General features: G+C 46.9%; 1 protein-coding gene across 3 annotated transcripts in view; it reads left to right on the top strand.

Annotated features, from left to right (window-relative positions):
• Window positions 1-336: 336 nt before the first annotated feature.
• LOC138567509 (ATP-sensitive inward rectifier potassium channel 12) overlaps window positions 337-25146 on the top strand; it is a 427198-nt gene continuing 402388 nt past the window's right edge. For all 3 annotated transcript variants that reach the window (XM_069645772.1, XM_069645774.1, XM_069645775.1), the window contains exon 1: window positions 337-1046. The gene's annotated coding sequence lies outside the window, so the exon portion shown is untranslated. The remainder of the gene's footprint in view (window positions 1047-25146) is intronic.

The following is a 25146-nucleotide window of genomic DNA, read 5'->3' on the forward strand; positions in this document are numbered from 1 at the left end:
GGAAGGAAGGAAGGGGGAGGAGGGAGAAGGAAGGAAGGAAGGAAGGAAGGAAGGAAGGAAGGAAGGAAGGAAGGAAGGAAGGAAGGAAGGAAGGAAGGAAGGAAGGGAAGGAGGGAGGGAGGGAGGGAAGGAGAGAGGGAGGGAGAGAGGGAGGACGGAAGGAAGGAAGGCAGGAAGGAAGGAAGGAAGGAAGGAAGGAAGGAAGGAAGGAAGGAAGGAAGGAAGGAAGGAAGGAAGGAAGGAAGGAAGGAAGGAAGGAGGGAGGGAGGGAGGGAGGGAGGGAAGGAGCGCAACACAAAGGGCAGAGGGTAGCTAGAGAGAGGAGGGGTCGGAGGCTGTAGGGAGTGGGCTTTGCAGGCGGCAGCAGCAGCAGGAGAAGTCCTGAAGAGCCGCGTGGAGAAAGTGCTGATTGCGGGGATTTGCCTGGTATTTAGTGGAAGGGTCCCGGCGGCTGCTGTTCCCGGGCAGAGGCGGTAGGCGGGAGTGCAGACTCGTGGCCGCCCGTCCCCTCTGTCACTGGCTGCTGCTGCTGCTGCTGCGTGTGAGGCTCCGGGCGCTGTCAGGCGGCACAGTGCTGGAGAGGAGGCACGGGGGGCGGCAGAGCAGGGTAGCGCCAGCACAGCCTCCAGAGCCCTGGGCACAACAGGGGGCGAGGCGGACAACCCGGGGGAGCGAGGAGGAAGAGGCGAGCAGGTGCGGCGGAGCCACTCTCCACAGCACCTGTCAGAGCCGGCACCATGAGGCTGCACCTGGGATGGGTGCCAGTCCCCCTCTACCTGCCCCAGCCCAGAGGGGGAGAGAGCACCTGAAGGGCCACAGAGTCTGGAAACTTCCTCCGCCTGCTTTCACCAGAGGGACGCGAGCACCGTCAGTTCTCCGGGAAGGAAAGTCTGTGAAAATGCTTGTTTTTCCTGGCTTGGCATGGAGGGGTCTGCGTTCAGTCTGAGGCGAGAAGTGTGTCTTTTGGGGGCCAGGGGTGAAGGCCCCCCGGGCAGATAACTGCGGTAGAAGGAACCTGGAGCCGGGGACCCCGTTCGGTGAGAGAGGTAAGACGAAACGCCACCTGTGCTTCCACTCACTTACTCTTAACAGGTGCAGCCCGGCGCCAGCTCAGTGCGTTTCGTGCTGGCAAGAAACTAAAATTACACTGGAAGCCTCGCGCTCCGGTCTTCGGGGGCCGACGTACGCAGCATCCCAATTCTCATGGACAGGCAGAAGAAACTGCTCTTCCTGTTTACAGTGCACTGCAATTGCTGTCACAAACTGTGCATGCATTCGTGTGTATTTCTTCTCACCGGGCCGGCGATAGAGTGACGGCGGCGAACAGCCACCCGGGCTGCCGGTGACCGTGCACACCTGGCATGTAGATTTATTTCATGTTGTGTTGGTTTGTGTCGTGCCATATACCGGTACTCCGGGGCGCCAGCGGATTTATATATTATCGTGTGTGTGTGTGTTTGCCTTCAGCGTTTGAAATGGAGTGAGCGGTGTGTGTCGCTTTTCGGCCTCAATCAGCGGCCCCGACCCTTACTTACCCTGTAGCTTGTGCAACCAGCAAATAGGGTGAAAGAACCTCACACAGCACATATATACTCCACGGCAAAAACCGTAATCAGAACCAAGCATTACACACACGACATAAGGCATGAGGCACACACACAAACACGCGCGCGCACGCACGCCCCATGGTCACATACCACACAAGCTTAACATTACCCACACCAAAACCGTACAGTCTCGCCTAAGTAGCTGCAGCCACCGGGCCCACGTCACATTCACTTTCTACGTCAGCGCGCAGTTAGCTCAACGTGCAGCGCCTGGACCTGTGCACGGCAACTTATCGGTGCTTTGGTCGTCATATGCGCAGAGTTCCTGTGGTTGTTTTCTGTGTTTTGCCAGCAGAGTAACTTTGCTGAAAATGTTGGGGTGGGGGGGGGGGGGGGGCATGCCATCTCAAATGAAAGGGCCCCCTGCTAAATGAGTGGGGCAAAATGGTGTGTCACAAAAGTTTTGGGGTACAAACCTCCTTGTCCCCTCTTACATTTCGCCCATGTGTTTTGCGCTGCCACCATAACACCCCTTCAGCTAAATGCATCCCTTGACATGTGTACTAGTTGTTGCTCATTTGTGTGCTGTTCGTCTGCACCTGCAGCAAGTTTCTCACTGGGTTAATCACGTCCTTGCAAAATTGCTGTGACTTTCAAGCCAGCAGATCCGCCGCCCTCTTTCGCTGCCTGTCGCTCGCTCTCCCTCCTCGCCAAGCATCTGCCCCTTCTCTCTGCCCCCGCCCCCGCACCCTTTCTCTGCCTTTTTTAATCCCCCCTCCCACACGCTCGTCGATGCTGTCCTTTGCTGTCCCAGTCCCGTCGGATATAGAGTGGCAGCGGCATATTAGTGAGTCCACAAGGGTCTTAGCCATTGGTGCCCCCAGCCCTTGCCATTTTCTTGGACCCCTCTTTGGTGGACTCTTATCCCGGTGCCGAATCCCCCCCAGCCCCGCAGCTTTCAGGGAGAAAAACATCCGTTTCCCAAATTCGATCAACAATTGAGTATGGGAGGGGCAATGAGCCCTCATACCCGCCTGCCTGTCCACACTCTGGGTGCGCTCTGATATTGGGGTTGTCGCCGTGCTAAGACGAGGGCTCTGTTCCGTCGTCCCGTCAATAATTGGTTCGGGGGCATTGCCTGGTTCAGCAAGATGGGGTGTAAGATTTGAAGACAGGAGCGGGCGGTTCGTGCAAAACGTGAGGCTGCCCTGCCCGATAGAACTGCAGGGAATGCCCTGCAAGACCCAGGTGGCATCCACGGACCTTTCACCTTAGCAGAGCCCACCTGCGACTTCCAGCAGTGCCCCTCTCTACCGCGTGCACCATGTCTCGTGCCAGACGAGGGCATGTTTTGCCATCCTAGGGCGGGAATCCACCAACCAGTCACTCCAACGGTTACACACAACGGTGCAAACAGCGGGGGGTGGGGGGGGCGGGGGCAGGCGGTGTGCCCCAGAAACGAAATTGGGTTCTCAGAAAACACTGCAGCCAGGTGACGAAGGCCCTGTTTCGGGGTCCATTGTCGAATCTATTATCGAGCCCCATTCTGGGAATCCACTTGGCGTCCGCTGGAGACCCCTACGCTAGTAGTTTGCCTGGGTGGCAGGCGAGCACCCGCCTTAAATTCAACCCCCCCCCCCCCACCTCCCTGAACAAAAAGTACTTCACAGCCGAGTTTGCACGCATGCACGTGCCTGGCCAAAGGCCCCCACACCCGCGCACACACTCGAAAACACACACTCGCTTGCAGCGAATTATTTCCAAGGTCCGCGCTCATGCAGTTCTGTGTGGACACAGGACAACATCTCCCTTAATGCATGTCTTTGCTCCTGCCTCGGAGTGCAAACCGTGCCAAGCGCCTTACGCATGTCGAGGAGCTGAAGACAGCGGGGTTATCAACGAGTGAGCTGTGCGTTGAAATACCTGATCCTTAATCTCGGCTTCTCCACTTCGCCATGTGTGATGCTGGGCAAATGGCGCCCTCCCCACTGTAATGCCACATTATATTAACTACCCCAACCCCCAGTAGCACGCGCTGCGTGCCTTTTATTTGGGTGCCAGGCACTGTACACACTGTAAGAAAACTTCAAAAGAAGTTGGTTGCCTGGCAGTCGCGCCGGGTATGAGATCGGAGCTCGTCAGGAAATCGACTGGGTCGATTTTCCATCCACGGTGAAGCTGCAGGGGGAGAAACTGGCGATTTCACGGGCTGCTGCGATTCTTCCTGTTAAATTTAACGTCAGCAGGACTATTTGCAGGGCCGTTTTTTTTTCTTCTCTTTTACTTGCAATATTCAATTTGAATGTTCAAGAATATTGTACTGAGCGCAGAGCAGGTGCTAATTGCGAGCACAGAAACAGCTCTATTTTCGGTGCTGTTATGGCGCCAGGATTCACAAACGGTGGATGTCACTTTTAAAGTCAGACTCTCGGCGTGTCAGAGAGAGTGCCAGGTCGGTTGCTATGGGACAGCGAGAGGAACGGTTTCCAGTGCTGGTGTCGTGTTGTATGGCGTGCGCGCACAGTGTGAACTCGATGTATTAGGTGTGCGAATGTGCGAGTGACTCGTCGTGTGTGCAAGAGGGTTTCATGTGTTGTGCGGGAGAAACGTAATTCTAGGGACGCTCGTCGCTTGAATATCATCGCTATGGTCTATTTGGGTTTACTTTGGTGTCGGTCCTCAGATCAATGGTAAAACTCAACATTACCAGCTGTGACTCCTGATGTTTTCCTTGGGTCTGTTTGCCCCTCGCCGGTACACGCATGTTATCTGTGATATCCAGGGTGAGGCATTGAGCAGCGCGTGCCACTGGCCGAGCTATGGTCGACTTGGGAAACGTGACTGACCCATGTCTTGATTTTTTAAGTTTTGCACTGCAACCTTAACGTCACTTCAAATAAAGATGTATTTTTTCAATAACAGGTTTTTATTTACGCAGCCATAATTGTACTTATCAAAGTTTTTGTTCAGTAGATTTTTGCGGTTTCCCAGTGATGTATACTAGCAGGCCCGGGGCTCCTAAACGCGGATACTGTGCTTGGGCACGGGGTTTTGCACGCTCCTGGCTCTGTCTCGGTCACAATAGCACGCAGCGTTTCTAATGGCAATAGCCCGTGGCCATATGCCAGGCACAACACACCTGCAATTCTCACTGGGCATGCATGGGCTGTGGGCATTTTCTGGGAACCATAAATACATCCACAGTTCACAGTGGGCAGGCCTGTCTCTATGCCCAGTAGACACTAACCGGGTATGGCCAAAGGCCATGTGCCGGGCACAGGAAACACACCCACAGTGCCTAGTGGGCCTGGCATAAAGCCACTCCTCGGGCATCAATAGCATCTCAACAATGCTCACTGTAAACGTCCTCCGACATGCCTCATGGACACTGCCTGGGACATGTCCAATGGACACTGTGCCTGGGGCATGTCCTTCAGCATGTCCAATGGACACTGTGCCTGGGGCATGTCCTTCAGCATGTCTCATGGACACTGTGCCTGAGGCATGTCCTTCAGCATGTCCAATGGACACTGTGCCTGGGGCATGTCCTTCAGCATGTCTCATGGACACTGTGCCTGGGGCATGTCCTTCATAATGCCTTATGGACACTGTGCCCGAGGCACGTCCTTCAGCATGTCTCATGGACACTGTGCCTGGGGCATGTCCTTCATAATGCCTTATGGACACTGTGCCTGGGGCACGTGCTTCAGCATGTCCAATGGACACTGTGCCTGGGGCATGTCCTTCAGCATGTCTCATGGACACTGTGCTTGGGGCATATCCTTCAGCATGTCTCATGGACACTGTACCTGGGGCATGTCCTTCAGCATGTCTCATGGACACTGTGCCTGGGGCATGTCCTTCAGAATGTCTCATGGACACTGTGCCTGGGGCATATCCTTCAGCATGTCTCATGGACACTGTGCCTGGGGCACGTCCTTCGTCATGCCTCATAGACACAGTGCCTGGGGCACGTCCTTCAGCATGTCCAATGGACACTGTGCCTGGGGCATGTCCTTCAGCATGTCTCATGGACACTGTGCCTGGGGCATGTCCTTCATAATGCCTCATGGACACTGTGCTTGGGGCACGTCCTTCAGCATATCCAATGGACACTCTGTCTGGGGCATGTCCTTCATAATGCCTTATGGACACTGTGCCTGGGGCACGTCCTTCGTCATGCCCCATAGACACTGTGCCTGGGGCACGTCCTTCAGCATGCCTCATGGACACTGTGCCTGGGGCATGTCCTTCATAATGCCTCATGGACACTGTGCTTGGGGCACGTCCTTCAGCATATCCAATGGACACTCTGTCTGGGGCATGTCCTTCATAATGCCTTATGGACACTGTGCCTGGGGCACGTCCTTCGTCATGCCCCATAGACACTGTGCCTGGGGCACGTCCTTCAGCATGCCTCATGGACACTGTGCCTGGGGCATGTCCTTCATAATGCCTCATGGACACTGTGCTTGGGGCACGTCCTTCAGCATATCCAATGGACACTCTGCCTGGGGCATGTCTTTCAGCATGTCTCATGGACACTGTGCCTAGGGCACGTCCTTTGACATTGCCTGATGGGCACTGTACCTGGGGCATGTCGTTTGGCATATGATTGGACACTGAGCCTGGGGCATGTATTTCAGCATGCCTTCTGGACCTGGGTCATGTCCTTTGGCATGCCTTGTGGACACTGCCTGGAGCATGTCCTTTTTTGTTTTTTGTTTTTTTATTTGGTTAAGACAATAAACTTTAACACATTTTAAAAACATTTTAACACAATCACATAAAATTCATCCTCATAGTTTAAACATATAAGACTTTTAATAAAACAATCCATTAAAAGTATTAAGTCACATTAGCACCCTGGCGGGGGCAGCCAGCCAATCAGTTGGCTAGGAATGCAGGCTTGAGCCACTGGTGAAAGCCTGTGTTCCATCCCACCTGACGACCCGCTCCCCCTGCCGCCATCATCCCCCACCCTCCATACACTTATTATTTTTTTTATTTCTCCCCCCCCACTTACCTTATTTCGACTGCGGCGGCACTCGCCACCTCACCCGCACCTTCCGCTCTTCTCCCGATGAGCGTTATGGAAAGGGAAGAGAGGCTCTGTATGGAACCCTGCCTTCCATTTCCATGGCGGCCATCTTTAGACAGTATTTTCAGTCATTGAACCAGACACACAAGGCATAACATTCAATGACTGAAAATACTTTTTTTTGTAGCACCCCGGGTTACCGCTTTGGTAGCCTGGGGTGCTAATGGCGTTAAACCCCATTTTCTCTGGCTGTTAACTTGGGCTGCTGACCCGTTAGCCCCTATTCCAGACCTTGGAATGGGGGCTTAACGCCACATTAATTCATTTGCAGCACATATTTGTGCCATTAAAATCCACTCATAATAAAAAGATCAAGATACATTTCATCCTTACATACTCAGTCTCCATTAATCTACAAACAGCTAATCATATGCTTGACCTACTTTAAATTCCACGTATCCCAAAGACATTTAAGAACCTTGTGTCAGTGATCACAGCTCTTTCAACAATAATTATTTTACAGTATATCGTCCAACTGAAAACACTGAATTTGACTAATACCTACCTATATTACAATAATTCACATGAAATGCTGGTCAACCATATTCAAAACCAGATTAAAGTGCATTATGATGAAGGTAGGGCTCTTCAAATTTCAAAGAATTAAAAAAAACACTCACAGCCATACTATCGTGGTAGTTCTACCGGACAGACAATATTGCAACATAGTTTGTTCATCGCCTGCAAAGAACTAATTACCATATTTTTAAAAACAGTTCCACTTTTTCCCATGGATCGCAGTACATGTTGTTACAAGAAGTCTTAAGGTTCCCATGTGCTGTTCCTCAGTACAAAATGGACAATCTCCTTGATCCGGGACCAATAACCTTAATCGAATCAATACTTCTTTGGTTAAAATTAGGTTCCAGCAGAAAAGCAAGAAACCTCCCCTTACTTCCCTGTCCAGATAGATTGAGAGATATGGAGCGAACATTCCCAACTTGCACAGAGTCAACAGTGTAGGACCAGTCATGTAAATATAACACCCTTGTTACTTTACATGGGTTAGGAACCAGGTCCGCAACTTTTGACGCAACCATTGTAAGTTGCAACAGACAAAACAATGAAAAGGTATTCATGTGCCTGTCCCCCAATGTTTCCAAATGGTTTTCAAATCAAGAAACAGGTAAGTCTCGGAAGGGCAGACAATTGTTCTGTACAAGCTTAAATACCTCCAACATGCCCTAACCTTTAGGGAGCAGGTTCCAAGCTTGTACTTACTGGCCGAAATGGGCATGTTATTAGGAACGTGAAGAATCTTCTTCCCTGTAATTCCCTCCAAGATGGGTAAGTAATCCAGAATCCAGAAATCCGTTAATTTGATCCAATAAAGAATTTTAGGAACAACTTTGCCTTCAAAGCATTTTAATACAAGGTGCAGTGAATACTTAGTGCACTTTAAGTCAATTCGACATATCTGATTTAACAGGGCAGTCATGTGTATTTTACGCTGTTCTCTAGTGAGCTGTTTTTGTGGTTTTCTTTGAATAGGAAAGCCCAAATAGGTAAAATTAGCTACCAACACTATCCGCTCCATTTCCAAACTCCAGCTAAACTTTGGGTCACATTTCCACATTGTACAATGAATAACTTTCATCTTGGAAAGAATAACATTCAGACTATGAGCCCCTGTGAACTCAGAAAACGCATTGCTCAAACTTTGAAGGCCTTTTTGAGTGCAATCAAATAAGAGGAATTCATCTGCATATGCCAGCCACATTACTTCCGATTTTAGGGCTTGCAAATGCCGATGACAATACGTTCTCCCACGTCGGACATATACAATTTGAAAAGGCAGGGTGTTAGCAAGCAACCCTGCCTGACCCCTCTGTGGTGTTTATCCGATGAGAAAGTAAACCTTGTCGGGTCAAATGAATTTGAACGTTTGATCGTTCATAAAGGCCAGAAATAAGCCGTAGTAGACCATCCGGGATCCCCCATCTATGTAACTTGGCCCGACGGAGTGATCTGTCGACTGCGTCAAAGGTGGCCGACAGATCAATACTTGACAAAAAAACAGAATCATGTTTAGCCAACCATACCTGGCTCAGTATACACTTCATTACGAAACCATTCAATGAAGTACCGGTAGATTTACGGAAACCCATCTGCCATTTGGAAATTCTACCAACCGCTATTTGCCAATCCTCTAGATGCTCCAATAGCAAGGCTGCAATAAGTTTGCGGTCAGCATCTTGGATTGCAAGGATCGGTTCATGGGGTCCGATCGACTCCCTTTTTGAAGACAGGCACAACATACGCAGTTGACCAAGTAGAGGGGAACCTTTGCGTTACAGAGATCCGGTCAAAGGGAATGATCAAGATTTCAACCCACCTATGAGGGGTTTTCTTAAATATCAAATTAGATAATTTGTTAGACCGGAGTGCCCGTGGGACACTAATTCTATGAATAATCTCCTCAAGCCCATAAAAAGACACTGTCAACTTCCAGGTGGTGTCAACCAGTGGCAGACCACAATTGCCACAAGAGTCACCTTTTCCAGAATTGGCAAGTATATTCGTACAATGAGATACCCATGACCCTTTGGGAATTGGGTTAGCCTTCCTTCCCAGAAGGGAATTCTCAGGATCATTAAGCAGGTGCCAAACTCTTCAGTGTTTTTATTGGTTAATGTTTGAATCATCTTTTCCGCTTCTCTTTTGCACCTAACAGCATGATTGGACTTCAGACAATTCTTGTATGTCTGCTTTACTTTGCTGATAGTTGCCCTTTTTACTTTCAGCGATAATGTAAGGGCTCTATTAATTGTTCTTATTTGTGCTTGCATGTTTCGCTTTCTTGTTGCCACTTTTACGTCATAAACGTGCAACTGGTTACTCTTCCCCACCCTAACATAGGCATAGGGCCTAAACAAACAGATCTTTATGAAATCCCTGAAAGAGCTTTCAAAATTATCAACGGAGTAGTAATCATTCAACTCCCTTGAAGAAGTGGTTTGAAGATAACTTGTGAAACTTGAACTAACACGGCACACCGTCGAGAGATTCCAACAAAGCCTATTCCCCGAATCATTAAGATGAAGCCTGTGCCCAGTTGAAGCAACTCTCCTTTGTGACACCCATCTAATACAAAGTCTGCTTCCAGGACACAATGATCGCTACATTCAGTAGGGAGGGCTGACACATTTTTCAAACAGTTTAGGACTAGTAAATATGTAATCTAATGTTGACGTAAGGGATGCACTAAACCAAGTAAAATGATTAGGTATGTTATCTGTGGCAGCCCCGTTCAACATCACTAGTGCCACTCCTATGAGTACTTATACCCAAACATAACCATAGTAGTCCTTCCCTTTCAGACCAGAGATGGTACCTCTAGTTATGTCCACTTCAGAACATGCAGCATTAAGATCAACAGAAAGAAGGATCAAACCCTGTAACCATTTATCCAGCCACTCATTGATTGTATTCAATGTAAGGTTGGTGAACAAGTCTAAATTACCAAAACCTAGGTGACAATAAATATTAATGACTAGAATATCACAATTACTCTCAATAGATGATCTAACATGGGTGACTATAAAGCCACATGTGTGGTTTATACTGTCAATAATTATGTAAAATGAGCTCAATTTAACTAGGGTCAATAGCCCTTCAGACAGCCGACCACCCTGAGAACCCTTTTTGCTGGCTGCAAATTGCAGCCATAACCGTCAATAACAGGAAGTTCTATTAATCAAGCTACTCGGAGATTAATGATCAGCACCAACTACTGGGTTAGAGAAGAGGTGGATGTTGCCGTGGGTGTTCCATGACATAAAGGATATTGCATTTGAACAACTGTTAGGATGAATGTGAGACCAAATTCAGTTTGTTCCTGTTTAAGGAGCCTGAAAGCCATGACCAATCAATGGGTTGTGCCTCTGTTGTCCTGCTGCTCTTACTAGTCTGCACCCAGTGTTCCTGACCTTGGTCCGAAGCCAGAGTAACCACAATTTCTCTTGGAGGGAGGTTAAAGCGGTTTCCATCCCCAATTTCACTCCGACAGTTAACCCAATTGCAATAGGGTGTAATGTTGAATCCAAATGTATGGATGGTTCGAAGTTCATTCATAACCGCATCAAGAACCATTGTCAATTTCAATACAACCTCCACTCTGTTCGAATGTGGTCAAACAAGAATACTCTATCAATGTCCGTGAAGAAATAGTGCTAAGAGGAGGAATTGCATTCATAATCCAAAGTATGTTGGTATGATTCAAAACTATATGTTTACTAGCAGTACCCACCCGGTGTTGCCTGGGTATGTAGCTGACATGCATGTGGGGGTCTACTATGGCCTTGTGTATGTTATATTGTGTCCCCTATTTTTGAAAAATTGCAAAATCGGCAATCTCTCAAAATCGCCTATACTCATAGCACAGGGTCTGACCCCACTTCACCCCAGGCAGGGCGCATGGGTGGTGTTGGTCAAACGTCACCATTGCCAGTACACCCCAGACTGGTATGCCAACCTTGTGTCCTAACTTCCTATTTTTTAATAAATCGCCAAATTGGCAATCTCACAAAATTGCCCACACTGATAGCACAGGGCGAATGGGTGTGGTTGGTCATATTTCACTGTCGCCAGTACACTCCAGACTGGTATACCGACCATGGGCCAAAATTTCAGCCCACCAACTCTTATGGGGATGGAGCCAACCCTGAACATATAAACACACTTTCACAAATCTGATAGCACATGGCTGGACCCCGCCCAATTCAGGGCAAATGGGTGGGGTTGATCAGATGTTTCTATCGCCAGTACAACCCCGACTGGTATGCCGACCTCTGGGCAAAACTTCAGCCCACCAACTGATGTGGAGCTGGAGTCAACAATCGCAAAATCGTCAAACTCCCGAAATTGCCCATACTGATAGCACAGGGCCAGACACCACCCTGTGCATGGCAATGGGTGGGTTGGTCAGATTACACTATTGGCAGTACATCCCAGACTGGCATGCTAATCTTGGGCCAAAATTTCAGCCCACCAACTGTTATGGGGCTGGAGGCAACCCTGAACATACAAACTTTCACAAATATATAGATAGAGTATCATGCAAAAAACGTTCTAAGTGCACTTTAAGATCATCTTCTGATTGCGTTTACACAAGATAACCATGCCAACTTTGTAACTCTTGTTCCCGTGTTCTTGCGAGTCCCTTTGAATAACACTTATCCTTATCATTTACAGTATCTCTACCCTTTGAGCCCTTCAATACGCTGTAATATCTCACGCTGGGGTTTCTGAAGTGACTAATCTCCCCTTTTCCTATCCCAACTAAACTTAGAAGAGGGGAACTGTGGTCGAGTATCTTCTACATCCGAGGTGCAGGAAACAAAGTTCTTCCTGTGTGTAACTTCATCTATACAAGGAAGAAAGGGTTTCTTACACTGCATCGGTACAGTGACTATCTCGCTAGTGGCTATCAACGGAGTGTTTAAATGACCCAAAACCCGGGTAGCCGGAGTAACAGAAGTTTGCAATTTATTACCAACGGTGGTATCCGATATAAACACCCCACTGCAAGTAGGGATGTGGTCCATATTCAGGGGTTGAGAGGATAAAGACGCCCCTACAAGCTCTGGGGTGGGATTGATGGTAGAGTGTGATAACAGAATACAATAATTTGCGCTTTCATTCAGTACCCCCCTATTTTGAGCATTCTCAACCACCTCCCCCATTTCAATTACACTCACGACCAGAATTCTTTTAATGAGAGACTGTTTTAAGAAGCAGTCAACATTTTTGTAGTAGCTTGCTTACTCAGCCTGGCGAACGGCATATTTTTGGTTTTCCTAGTCCGTTTACCACCCATCTTCAAGAGACCCTTACATGTGCCATTCGCCAGAGGGAGTCCCGCAGGAACAGTCTCCCCCTTATGCACACCGGTAGGACTAATAGTTCCTGTCGATGAGGAAAGACCCTGTGAAGAGGGGCGCACGGTGGATACATTTCCAACCGTCGCTATACCATGTGGAGCAGATGTTAACCCCCTTATGTTGGCCTGATTTACTAGGGCATGGCCTACTTCTAGAGGTTGACTAGATGCAGTAGTAGTAAGACAACCAGGATTCCTGGAACTCTCTATTAGTTGTACCAAGCTTCGCCCTTTACCCGACACACCCCTCATATCATCTACCGACTCCTGCGATAAATTCACTGTGGCTTTATCGTGCACGTCCCTGTCGAATGCACCAGGATTTAACAAATGTTGTGTTTGATTAAAGAGTTCTTCAGAATAGTATGCACATTAATGTTATCGAATTTAAATAAAAGGGATTCCAACATGATTGAATGCATCCGTGTTTCCTCATAAAGGGAAACCAGTAGACATGATACTTGATTTATGTCTGTCAGGATATCAGGATGGGCGCTTTCTGTTTTGTTGTTTGAGGTCGTTTGTCGGGTTGACTAACTACACCGCAGTGGTTGTTCTGAGGAAGAGGAAAAAGAAGGAGACTCATCATTCGAAAACGGCTTGAAAGGTAAATCCAGAGGCGCATCCAACATGAAGCTGTCTTCGCTTTGAGTATAAGCCTCTACAGGTTCCACTACAGGCTCAGCAATAACCAATGCGTCCCGAGAGGCCTCACTGTCCAAAGCGGCAATGTGGTGAGCTGAATCTAGCGCTGTTGTTGCGCCAATCAAAAGCGTGGAAAAAGAATCCGTAATTTTACAGGCGATTGTCGGGAGTCCTCGCCGTGTGTGAAAAGCGAGGGAGGATTAGTTGACATTGATGAAGCCTGAAGACAATTTTGCCACGGGGAGGGGGAACAGATAAACTGATGGCCTGGAGTATTTCAAACTCACGGATTGTGGCACGATTAATGGGCATAAGCAGAGCCATTTCTTTCCCTCTACGGTGGAAGTATATAGGGAGCAGGGCCAGTAAACGGTGATTTGGCGTTCCTTGAACATCTACGATCTTAAGTGATCTCTTTTAAATTATTAGAACGTGCTGTTAAATGACAAACAACTCATAAGATTGGTAAGGAACTGCCCCACTGCCAGGACACTCAGCTGCACTCGAGATCACACCTGCTATCGCGCTGGAGGAGGAGCTTTGTAGGATGCAGCAAGTCAGACTAAGATAGCCAAGCAGTATGCTCCCAGTCAAGCCTAGTCAAGCGTAGAATTGTTGGAAAACGCTCCATGCAACCCCGAGGTCTGGAGAAGTATCACGCTTCACAAAGTTTGGAGCAGAAGAGCAGAGTAACCTGCCAACTGCCAAGACAGTCAGCTGCACTCGAGAACATGACATTGGCGTGGCGATAGGACACTGTGCCTCGGACATATCCTTCAGCATGCCTTGAGGACACTGTGCCAGGGGCATGTCCTTCGGCATCAGCGACTGTGTCTGGGGCATGTCCTCCAGCATGCCTCATGGTCATTGCACGTGAGTGGGGCATGTCCTTCGGCATGGCAATTGGTCACTGTGCATGGGGCATGTCCTTCAGTATGCTTGTGGTCCTGAGGCATGCACTTTGGCATGCCTTGAGGACACTGTGCCAGGGGCATGTCCTTCGGCATCAGCGACTGTGTCTGGGGCATGTCCTCCAGCATGCCTCATGGTCATTGCACGTGAGTGGGGGATGTCCTTCGGGATGGCAATTGGTCACTGTGCATGGGGCATGTCCTTCAGTATGCTTGTGCTCCTGGGGCATGTCCTTTGGCATGCCTTGTGGACACTGTGCCAGGGGCATATCCTTCAGCGACTGTGTCTGGGGCATGTCCTCCAGCATGCCTCATGGTCATTGTACCTGGGGCATGTCCTTCGGCATGGCAATTGGTCACTGTGCATGGGGCATGTCCTTCAGTATGCTTGTGGTCCTGGGGCATGTCCTTTGGCATGCCTTGAGGACACTGTGCCAGGGGCATGTCCTTCGGCATCAGCGACTGTGTCTGGGGCATGTCCTCCAGCATGCCTCATGGTCATTGCACGTGAGTGGGGCATGTCCTTCGGCATGGCAATTGGTCACTGTGCATGGGGCATGTCCTTCAGTATGCTTGTGGTCCTGGGGCATGTCCTTTGGCATGCCTTCTGGACACTGTGCCAGGGGCATATCCTTCAGCATCAGCGACTGTGTCTGGGGCATGTCCTCCAGCATGCCTCATGGACATTGTACCTGGGGCATGTCCTTCGGCATGGCAATTGATCACTGTGCATGGGGCATGTCCTTCAGTATGCTTGTGGTCCTGGGGCATGTCCTTTGGCATGCCTTGTGGACACTGTGCCAGGGGCATATCCTTCAGCATCAGCGACTGTGTCTGGGGCATGTCCTCCAGCATGCCTCATGGTCATTGTACCTGGGGCATGTCCTTCGGCATGGCAATTGGTCACTGTGCATGGGGCATGTCCTTCAGTATGCTTGTGGTCCTGGGGCATGTCCTTTGGCATGCCTTGTGGACACTGTGCCAGGGGCATATCCTTCAGCATCAGCGACTGTGTCTGGGGCATGTCCTCCAGCATGCCTCATGGACATTGTACCTGGGGCATGTCCTTCGGCATCAGCGACTGTGTCTGGGGCATGTCCTCCAGCATGCCTCATGGTCATTGCACGTGAGTGGGGCATGTCCTTCGGCATGGCAATTGGTCACTGTGCATGGGGCATGTCCTTCAGTATGCTTGTGGTCCTGGGGCATGTCCTTTGGCATGCCTTGAGGACACTGTGCCAGGGGCATGTCCTTCGGCATCAGCGACTGTGTCTGGGGCATGTCCTCCAGCATGCCTCATGGTCATTGCACGTGAGTGGGGGATGTCCTTCGGCATGGCAATTGGTCACTGTGCATGGGGCATGTCCTTCAGTATGCTTGTGGTCCTGGGGCATGTCCTTTGGCATGCCTTGTGGACACTGTGCCAGGGGCATATCCTTCAGCGACTGTGTCTGGGGCATGTCCTCCAGCATGCCTCATGGTCATTGTACCTGGGGCATGTCCTTCGGCATGGCAATTGGTCACTGTGCATGGGGCATGTCCTTCAGTATGCTTGTGGTCCTGGGGCATGTCCTTTGGCATGCCTTGAGGACACTTTGCCAGGGGCATGTCCTTCGGCATCAGCGACTGTGTCTGGGGCATGTCCTCCAGCATACCTCATGGTCATTGCACGTGAGTGGGGCATGTCCTTCGGCATGGCAATTGGTCACTGTGCATGGGGCATGTCCTTCAGTATGCTTGTGGTCCTGGGGCATGTCCTTTGGCATGCCTTGTGGACACTGTGCCAGGGGCATATCCTTCAGCATCAGCGACTGTGTCTGGGGCATGTCCTCCAGCATGCCTCATGGACATTGTACCTGGGGCATGTCCTTCGGCATGGCAATTGATCACTGTGCATGGGGCATGTCCTTCAGTATGCTTGTGGTCCTGGGGCATGTCCTTTGGCATGCCTTGTGGACACTGTGCCAGGGGCATGTCCTTCGGCATCAGCGACTGTGTCTGGGGCATGTCCTCCAGCATGCCTCATGGTCATTGCACGTGAGTGGGGCATGTCCTTCGGCATGGCAATTGGTCACTGTGCATGGGGCATGTCCTTCAGTATGCTTGTGGTCCTGGGGCATGTCCTTTGGCATGCCTTGTGGACACTGTGCCAGGGGCATATCCTTCAGCATCAGCGACTGTGTCTGGGGCATGTCCTCCAGCATGCCTCATGGACATTGTACCTGGGGCATGTCCTTCGGCAGGCAATTGGTCACTGTGCATGGGGCATGTCCTTCAGTATGCTTGTGGTCCTGGGGCATGTCCTTTGGCATGCCTTGTGGACACTGTGCCAGGGGCATATCCTTCAGCATCAGCGACTGTGTCTGGGGCATGTCCTCCAGCATGCCTCATGGTCATTGTACCTGGGGCATGTCCTTCAGCATGGCAATTGGTCACTGTGCATGGTGCATGTCCTTTAGTATGCTTGTGGTCCTGGGGCATGTCCTTTGGCATGCCTTGTGGACACTGTGCCAGGGGCATGTCCTTCAGCATGGGGACTGCGTCTTGGGCTTGTCTTTTGACATGGCTTGTGGTCACTGTATCTAGGGAATGTCCTTTGGCATAGCAATTGGACACAGTGCCTGAGACGTGTTCTTCGGCATGCCCCATGGACACTGTGCCTGGAGATTGTCCTTCAGCATTCTGACTGGTCACTGCCCGAGGCACTGCAAACAAACCCACAGTTTCCATTATCATTTCTTTCAGAAGTGTTGCTCTGCATTTCCACACAATTTCCTATGGTAACATTTATATGAAATGTTTTATTTTGACCTCCCAGCATAACCTTTTTTTACGATTTTGGATTAAACTTCAGAAAACATTCCAATACCTTATGGTACAACCCTGATAACTTTGGCCCTTCTACACAGAGCCTCAGTAATTGCTTCCAAAACCTTCACACTAGACTGCATAAGTATCCTGGAAAGTTTGCATGAAATTCCGTTCATGGCAACATGAGCTATAAATTCCCCACATTTGCAATTTGTAATTGTACACTGTTACTAAGCTTGCTATGGGATGCAGCAACTAGCAGAGACAACCACTCCCTGGTCCACACTTGCACTCCCATGGGTAAGAAATGCCCCTGGGGGCTTCTACATTCAATTTCAAATGGTTTACAGAGCAGGATCTGAAGCCAAGATGTTGGCCAATCACTCATTATACCTGGCTTCAGCCAATCACATTTCTGTATTCCTATGATTTGGGTCCAGTGACTATCCAGTGACTATCCGACTCAATTTTTTCTCGATTTTGCCAACTTTTTGTTCTTTTTTTAAAAGAAAAAGAATGGTCGACAAATTTTCCGCAGAGCCGGCTACAATCACTAATGGGACTAGATGCTAGCTTCTTGTGCCAGTTTGGTGTAAACATGGGGAGAGTAAAAATTCCCCAGGGAGTTTGAGTGGGAAATCCAACTTTTGCCCCTCCCCCCTACAACTTTGCCCACCAAGGGATGGAATTTAATTCACTGAAACAGAGCAAACAGGCACTCTGCAGGGACCAACGTACATCACACCATGCACATTGTTTATTTCACAATGTATATAGATCATGCCTCAGAGGGACACTGAGTGGTCTCACAACATGTTCCAATCAGTCGTTACATAACTGCATGCTACGCATTTGAGCGAAAGAGATGTTGGCCCCCTAGATAGCATGCTGCCAACTATGCAGTAACATCATAAATGTCAGTCTTTCATATCATTGTATCAGGTGACCATGTGATAGTGACACCACGTGGCTCATGAATTTAGCATCATGGCGTGTCCTACGGTTCCTGTTATGGTTCGGATAACGAGACACAATGACACGGAAACGCATACTCCTGTGTCCCTGCCATGTATAACCCGACTCACACTATACAAAGCAAAATTAAAGGCTGAGAGAATGACGAAAGGAAAGAAAAATAATACCTAACTAGGAGGTGTATTTTTCAGGAAACCCATGTGGCGGACAGATAGGAACGGCTCACCGTCGGGGTAGTCGGCCTACGTAGTTAACTCCTTCGTATTTAAAGCATTCTGTGAGCCTCACACAGCGGATGAGTTGTAAATAGTGCCACACTGAATCCACCACAGAGGTAGGTGTGCCCCACTGACCTTCATCACGGGGGCAAGATGGGATTCTGAACAACAACAGACGTGCCACATTGTCACGACTACAAATAAGTCCCAAGTACAGCTGTCGTGCCATACCGCCAAAGTGGAGACGAATACGAGAACACATCATTAAACCCTATGACAGACTGTGTCTGTGTGTCCTACTATGACTTTAAAGAATCTATGCACAGGGCCCCAGGTCTGCAACATGTGATTAGTGTTGTCCTTGCCTACTGCAGTCCTACAAACAGAGATTGTTCTTCGTCTGTATTTTGTGCTGTGAAGTTTGATCTTCGTGTACTCTTTTTGTCTCATTCATTTCCCTCTGGCTCCTCCTCTCTTGGAATGTGGTCAGTTGCCAAGACAACAAATATTCTTAAGTCACCATTGTGGAGTGGGTGAACATTTTCTTTGCAAACATATGCATAAAACCCTTGGTACTGGTTGCCCGTAGGCGGTGTGGAATGACACTTTCAGAGCACACTGAACTTGCAGCTCAAGATTAATAAGTGTATCACACATGTTGTTACAAATCGCATGATGTATTTATTTGCATGATTTCACTAGTCTTTCTGAGCAACTTTTTTGTGTGTTTTATTTTTTATTGGGGACAAAACTGCTACTGCTATACCCTTAAGTGATTTTATTTTTCTATATGCCTTTTCCTCCTCCCTGATGTATCCTCTGATCGTCCAATTTTCCAAGATCTCGTCAAGATATTCTTTATTTATTTTGCTGACAAAATGTAATCTGTGATTAACCTCATTATGTTACTTTACCTATTCTGCCTTCTGAATAGTGCCTCCAATTTTTGTTACTAGAACGTGTGGTCTGTGTAAGCTTGTTTTTCTTTATCACTAGAAGGACTCCCTGGTGTACAGTGTTTATATCGCATCTTTGATATTGAATGCCCATATATCGAATATTCTATATTGAATTTCTTTCATAGTGAATGCATTTAGGGTGAGGTAAAGGGTTAAATATTTTTTGGAAATGGTCGGGATGGATTTTTAGGGGTGGGAAATGGGGGTTTGGGGTGGGGTCCCTCCGGGTTTGGGGCAGGATCCCGTCCCAAACCCCCATTTCAGATTAGTTGGGTGACTGCAAGCTGCATGTAGCATTGTAGTTTGTGCTTGCGGTTTTCCTGTGAAGGATGCCATGTTGTGCATTGCCTTCGATATGAAATGTAATGCCTGAAGAGGAGGTATCTGTTATTCTGCTTTTTGAGATGAATTTACAATGATATCGTTTTTGTTACAGTTTATTCTTTGATTCTTTCAGACCAATTCAAATAATTAAGAGGTTGTCTATATTAAGGAGCACACTTGACCAAATTAGTCATTTATTTTCCATTCTGAAGACTCCATGAAATGTCTTACTATCACCAACCAATCAGTAGTTTGGCATAGCGTGGGCACACCTACCTGCCCTGCAGTATCTCATAGTTGTTCACAGTAATCAACATTGTCCTTGGGTATGTCATGTCTCTCAGAAAGGAATTCTGACCAGTTGCAAAGGAGAATGGATGGATATTATTAGATTTTGATGTATTTCTAAGCAATCACATGATTGAGGATACTATGTGTCCCTCTATGGGTTAACGTATGTTCTATGCAATTTGGCCTGAAATTGATGGCCACCGTTAGAGGGTTTTCAACAGGGAGACAGCACTTTTCTTCATAGTCTATAAATCATACACCACTTGATCGTGGCAATAGACCTACCATGTCAAGCTCTCTCTTTATGCCTTCGTTTCTTTTGTCGGATCCTCTGGAAGTGTAATATAGCAGCTCTGGTCAGCAGGTTGTCTCTTTGTCTCACTGATGTATTGCCCTTGTGATCAAAATGACTATGTTGCTTCCCTTAGCTGGTAGGTGCCTTAACCGTATTTGTATCTCCTTTCACGCAGTTCATTGCTGCCCCATTACTTGTCTCTCTGTGGTTCTCAGGTTTGATGAAATCCAATTTTAACTAATTTCAACCAGATCATTCATAAATATGTTTTGAAGAACATCACTGTTGCTATTTGTTGGCAATGGGGGTTAGTATTCCGATTTTCGTCTGAGATCTTCAAGTACAACCAGGGCTGGGCAAAATTGTGAATGGCTCAACACACAAAATTCTTCTATCCAATTTACAATGCATTTGGATTCAAGGAATATAGCCTTTCTGGACTTAGAAATACAGAAAACAGATTTGGGCCTCCTTGAAACAGTTCTGTATAGAAAGCCGACATGCTACTCGACTACCAAAGTTTTCACCCACGTAGTCTTAAAGAGGGGCTTCGATACGGTCAGTTTTTGCGAATTTGCAGAAACTGTACACAACTAAACATGTACAAAGAACACGGAAAAAACACTAAAATCCAGGCTCAAGAATCGGGGTTACCCTAAGGCCACTGTCCAACGAGCATACAAAAGGGCATTACATGTAAATAGAGCCACCTGTCTGGAACCATCACAGCGACATATCTTGGACAAAATGACTTGTGTAAGTATATACAGTCCCATTAGTAGCCACCTGAGAAAAATTATCTTAAAAAACTGGCACATGATAAAAACAGAGGATTTTAATCCATCTACACCACACTTTGCCTTCAAAAGGCAAAAATCTTAAAGATACACTTGTACATACATATCCCAATGTCGCTAGGGAAAGACCATCGCAAATACCTCTCTGGGGTTTGCCTCCGGTGGAAGGCCATCATCGCTGTGGCAAATGTTCAGTATGTGCACAAACTTCGAATTTGAAAAGTATCAAACTGAGTCGTGCATTAGAAACAAGATAGAGACAAAACCATTAGTTGCACATTTTTTAGCCAGACAGCATAAATGTACAGATATGCTCTGGTGTGTTATCCAAGTTATCAAACAGTCTCAAAGAGGAGGGAATAGAGATCTGAATATCACCAAGTGTGAACAAAGGTGGATCTATGATCTTGACACTGTAAAACACGGCCTTAACACCGCTGTAGAATGGAGTGTGTTTATTTAATAATGGCACTAGGGCTCTCATTACGATACCGGCGCTAAACCATGGCGCTATTAGCACCATGTTTGGTGCCGGTATCGTAACGTGTCGGCCATGGTGCAATGGGGAAATACCGCCCCATTCCAAGGTTGGCGGGGTGGTATTTCCCCATTTCCCCATGGCCCTTCCCATTCCCATTTTTGCCCCATAGGGCATAATGGGAATGGCAAAGGTGCTAAGTATGGTACCGCAAATTGCGGTACCATACTTACTGCGAAGGTCCCTTTGCGGGTCCCTACTTTAACGGCTGGTCTGGACCAGCCGTTAAGGTCGGGTCCCGCAAAGGGACCTCGTAAATAGGCGCTAATGGGTTAACGGCGCCGCATCCTTTTACGGCGCCGTTAACCCATTAGCGCCAGGGTCGTAATGAGGCCCTAGGACAACAATATACAAAATACCACTCCTTAAAGTCCTCAGTAAACCGCTGACTTCATGTCACATAACGGTATTAACAATTTGGAGCTTCAACTTTGGTATTGAGACTCTGACTGTCTCATGTGCTCCACTTTATACACAGCCGTCTGATTGATCAAGGACTTCTAGCCCCAGAATGCACCTCAACCTGGGCTTCGACTGCATACAGCTTGCACAGCATAAATTAGACACAGATTACCGCAGGGCAAGAATATTAAGCAGCAATTGACATGTTCTACATATTTGACAGCTTCATTTTGTTAAGCTGTCTTAACGAGAAACGACTACACGTTTCTTTTTTAAATTTGGTCACGAAATTCCAGGATTTATGGTACTTTACTGCAATACCCTATACTATCAAGTATATGGTAATGACACAGAGTACTCCTTTTTTAGTTCAAAAGACTAAGTGGTCTTTCTACTAATTTTGTACATATTAAGTAACAAAGTCTGACATAACACATCAAATAAGCATGTTTAAAAAGATAAACAGACTGTTTACATGCAATATGTCACGTGACTACAAATGTATAGCCACGTGATTTCGAGCGAGGTAGACAAACATGGCAAGCTCGTTCGGGTTTCCTACATTGCACGGAAGGGCCGGTGAGCAGAAACAACTACTGCAACCACTAAAAGTAAGTGATGAAACGTAATATACAACGTATTTAAACAGCAGCTGACTTAGTATGAGGCTGAAAGTCATTTTTGCAGCTTTCCTAAATAACTCGGTACGAAACTGAACAAATGAACTCCTTGTGTGCAACCTTAAATGTCAGCTAGACACTCTAACTGACAGCTAAGCTTTAATGCTAAGGAAATGTTGGGCCTATTACGAGAGGTGTAACTGAAAAATATCATTTCACCCATTCTTTGATAGATATCACTATAACAATCCATTCTCAAGTGCCGTTCCAACTCAGCAGATTTTTACACCGGGTTCACCAAATTACCAAAGTGCTAACAATGGAAGGCACGCCTCAGCACCTGAATCTAAGTAAGTTGCATGACGGTCCCTTTTCTTCTTTTTTAATAAAGGATGCATCCATAATTCAAAATGAATGCTGGAACACTTATGAGTTCCTTCTTCTCTATTTTTAGGGAACATGATACTGGATACCTAAATCAAATTCACCAGTTCGTATGCTCAGAAGTCCCAAGTAGTACTATATGTACAACCGGTTGGTGAAGTGGTTGATTCTTCCAGTAATATGAGTCATCACCTTTGAAACTAGTTGGGTAGCACAGCTTTTCTGTAAAATTCTGTTTTATGTATTTTTCGTAGATCATTAAACCTACCATGGGGGAACGAAACTGAACTTCTTGAAAAAACGACCTATGCCTTGAAGATGGCCCAATATTAGAACTAGTGACAACCCAAGATAGGGTTTGGTAGACATTTAAGGGCCGAAACATATGTCGACCATAAAGGGAATCTAATGTGTTTTTCCCATGTCATGTAAGCATAATCTATTGACTGTTATGCTCGAAGAAAACCACATTTGTTTAACCCCATTATTGTATAAGTGTATGTCGAATGAAAGTGGTGTATGATGATCAAAGGATCAATTGTTCAAATGTTTTTTTAACATGTTTTTTATGAAGAGTCAATAAAGAGAATTGTCTTTTTGTAATGGAAGCTGTCTGCTAATATATTTAAGTCTATCCTGGTGATCCTTCTACCCATTAATATGTAGACCCACATTGCTCAACCTTGCTAAATAGAAGGGACTATTCGGAGAGGGGTAGTCAATCTGTTTGTTCCTTTATTACATTGTATACTCTCCCTTTTATACAGATTTGACCCCCCGTTAACAAAAATAAGGGAGTACCCATTTCTATATTTCTACTAAAAGATTTGCACATGTATATATTTTTAGATGAAAGGTTATCTAATCCAGCCCCACGGATCCAGGCTACACAAATTCACTAAGTAGTTCTGTGAAAATGTAGGGAACATATATAGAAAGTGTATTGTTGAATGTAATGCCCGAGGATTGCGTCTTAACAGGGCCCGAATCTTACGAGGTCCTTCCTCTCGGCCATGACATGATGGCTTCCCATCTCCTAAGCACGTATGATCTTGGGCTTGTTTTATGTTCTACAGCACTGATTCTGGGGTAGTCTTTCAATTTTCCCATTTGGGCATGATGTTTATATTCTGATAGATTGCGGAAACAATCATAATACTCCATCTAATTCTGTTCCTTGAAAGGTGTTCTTTGCCTGCATAGTGGCTAATGAATTATGCCTGGATGTGACTTTATGAGGCCAACATGTTTCCTGTTTTATTGTATGTGATAGAGTGTGCAAAATCTGAGGGCTTACTTTGAAGCAGGGGAATTATTTGTCAATTAGTGTTGAAGTATATTTGGACAGTAACCTATTTCAATCCATTGAACAATTCTTAACATCTTGCCATGGAGTTTAACATCCAGGTGGATATGTCTTAAGCAAGAATGTCTCTTAGGTATAGGATACGCTCAGGCTTTCTTAGGCAAGAAACTGGCTTATTTCATTAACATGTGAAAACTTTGGAAGAACTGAGTGTGCTCAGTGAAGACTGTACAATCGCCTTTTAAGCAACAGCCTGGACAATGTTAGCTTAATCACTGATAGAGAAAAGGTATGTGGTCTAAGATCACTTGGCATGTATAATGCATATGCGACGCAGAGTAGATTCCCTGCTTGAGCATGCTGCTGTTTAAGGCCTTACCACTGCAGGCAATGTATGACCATCAGGTTGGGCCAAACAAAGCTCCCAGAAAGAAAGGGTGCCCGTGCGAGTATTCAGCCTGAGAAGATGCGGGTGAGGTGTGCAAACCAACTGCTGAACATCCGTGGCTCTGATGAACAATCCCAGCAATATACTGTTCTGCATTGAAGCAACACGGAAGAACACTTGGCCTTTATATCGTCGCATAATGTTTTGCCTGACGGAATGAATTACCACCCAGCTGGTAAACATACTGGTGAAATCCATCTTTAATGCTAGTAAAAACCAACATTTCGCTGATCCGGGAGCGTACTCATGGTTACTAACATCTTCATTAAACAATAGATAAATGACTACCTTATGTACAATGCGAGACTAAATCCTACTCAAATACTACAATTCCCATAATTATTAGGTCCTTTTGTAGACCCAGAAAAAATTCACTCCTTGTGCAATAGTGCAAAGTTAAAGTGCAAAGTGCTAAATCATTAACCAATTGATAATCTATTATCAAGAAGAATTACATGTACTGTTTTAAACTGAAGTATTTGATGATGTTAAGAATTCTAAGAGCTGATCCTGTAGGATCGCCACATGACAGAAGTGTCTGAAAAACTGAGATTTTGGATAATTGCTATAATCGAAAGACTAAGGAATAAGTGGCAACATAAACAATATGGACAGGATCACCTAATGGATTGAAAGGAGCCCAGAGTGAAACCATTTAGAAGGCAGGTCTAAACAGGAATTGCCATACATACC

The sequence above is a fragment of the Ambystoma mexicanum genome, chromosome 2p (assembly GCF_040938575.1).
Source record: "Ambystoma mexicanum isolate Mex_15411 chromosome 2p, UKY_AmexF1_1, whole genome shotgun sequence".
NCBI classification, from domain to species: Eukaryota; Metazoa; Chordata; class Amphibia; order Caudata; family Ambystomatidae; genus Ambystoma; species Ambystoma mexicanum.